The sequence below is a fragment of the Triticum dicoccoides genome, unplaced genomic scaffold, assembly GCF_002162155.2.
Source record: "Triticum dicoccoides isolate Atlit2015 ecotype Zavitan unplaced genomic scaffold, WEW_v2.0 scaffold11092, whole genome shotgun sequence".
In the NCBI taxonomy this organism is placed as follows: domain Eukaryota; kingdom Viridiplantae; phylum Streptophyta; class Magnoliopsida; order Poales; family Poaceae; genus Triticum; species Triticum dicoccoides.
Genome location: NW_021176662.1, coordinates 1 through 1,668, shown reverse-complemented (window position 1 = coordinate 1,668; position 1,668 = coordinate 1). Strand labels below are relative to the sequence as shown.

The window sequence follows — 1,668 nt, the reverse complement described above, 5'->3', positions numbered from 1 at the left end:
CCGTACCAAACCAAATGGCGGTACGGGGTGTGCTCGGCCCGTAAGCTGTGAGACTATGACTAACTTTATTTTGAGTACGTCTAATATGCGTAATTGAAATCTCCCATGGGTTCTCAGAAATCAGTAACTGAATGTCACACACAAGAGTCCTATATGGAGAGCGGTACCCATGACTCGTATTTAGCATCAAGACTGCCTGAGCGCAGTCGAACTCGACCGTAATGGGTAATCCGGTCCGATGAAGAGCAAGATCAAGGCCTTCTCTGCACGCCATGAGCTCTGCCTCTAGTCCGTCATCACATGTGGTGATCTGCCTGCATGCAGTAAAGATAATAGAACCGGTGTCGCCACGTAGCACCATTCCACCACCAGCCGCCGTTGTTTCATTGATGTAGCTCCCATCTATATTTAATTTGGTCCAGCCATGGGCGGGCGGCGAACGGGGCATGTCCAGTCGCTGATCCTTGGCCTGTTGCATGTCGCTGCTGCTTTTGCTAGCCAGTACGTGCACCACCATTTTACCGTTCTCAATATTCCCCGATGGAAGCTGGTGAATGTACAAGAGCGATAATCCTAGACTTACGTACCTTTACGAAACGTTTTATGTAAGGCGACTGCTAGGCGCCGGCGCGCCGGCCGAAATTTTCGGCCGGTCGGCCCCCAGCCGTAGGATTAGGCCACCTCCAACCGTTAATTTCCCCCTGTTAGCTTCTCCTCTTCGCATCTGGCTCTGCGTTGACCAACAGCTCCCATCCATGGCAGACTCCACGCTCGCCGCTGCCGGTGCTCGTCCTTGGCTGCCCGTCCTTGCTGGCCAACAGCACACCCGCGCTCATCGCCCCGGCCACCCGCGCTCATCGCCCCGGCCGCCCGCGCTCGCCGGCTATCTGCTCTTGTCCTTCAACAGGTCGCCCTCATTGCAAGCAGGCCTGCTGCGTCCGATGCAGTAAGGAGATGTCGTCTTCCCAAGCATCATGTAGTCGTTCGTAGCGTTGTCGGCGTGGTCATGGCAACCTCGGCCGCCGGTTGCAGCATCCCGAGCTGCCCATGGTAGTAACTCCGATGATGTCGTGTGGCCATCCGAGCTGGTGTTGGTTCAAACAAAAAAAGATGATGGATGTAGCAAATTATGTTGCTGGATGCAGCTCCGTCGCATCGACGCTCGACTAGTTCCAGCAAATAAAAATGCCCCCCGTAGCGAATTTATATGCCGGTTGTAGCATTTTCCCACCATGTTTGTAGCTCTGTCGCGCCGGCGGTGGTAGCTGACGGTCGACTGGTTCCAGCAAAAATCAATGTTGGATGTAGCAAAATAATTCGCTGGTTCCAGCAAAAAATCAAAAAAGTAGGACGGTGGTAGCAAAAAAATTGAAACTGGTTTCAGCAAAAAGAGATGGATCCAGCAAAAAAGCGAAAATTGAAAAAAGGTAGTAGCAAAGAACATATATGGTGGTAGCAAAAAATGTATACGGTGGTAGCAAAATTAAAGTTGGTTCCAGCAACAAACACCCTCAATTAGAGATTCTAGAAAAAAGTTACTGATTCCAGCAAAACAAAAACCCACTTGTAGCAAAAATTGCAGCTGATTGTAGCTCCCATTGAGGCCGGTTCCAGCAACTCGTTCGCCCACTTGGTGGGGAGCTTGCTACAACGTGATAGCTGCAGCGG

General features: G+C 51.5%; 1 long non-coding RNA gene across 1 annotated transcript; it reads right to left on the bottom strand.

The window, feature by feature from the left end:
- Positions 1–93: 93 nt before the first annotated feature.
- On the bottom strand, positions 94–1,660 carry LOC119342949. Its single transcript, XR_005165819.1, has 2 exons — positions 588–1,660; positions 94–494 (listed from the first exon to the last, which is right to left on the bottom strand). It is a non-coding gene; the product is annotated as an uncharacterized LOC119342949 (long non-coding RNA).
- Positions 1,661–1,668: the final 8 nt, after the last annotated feature.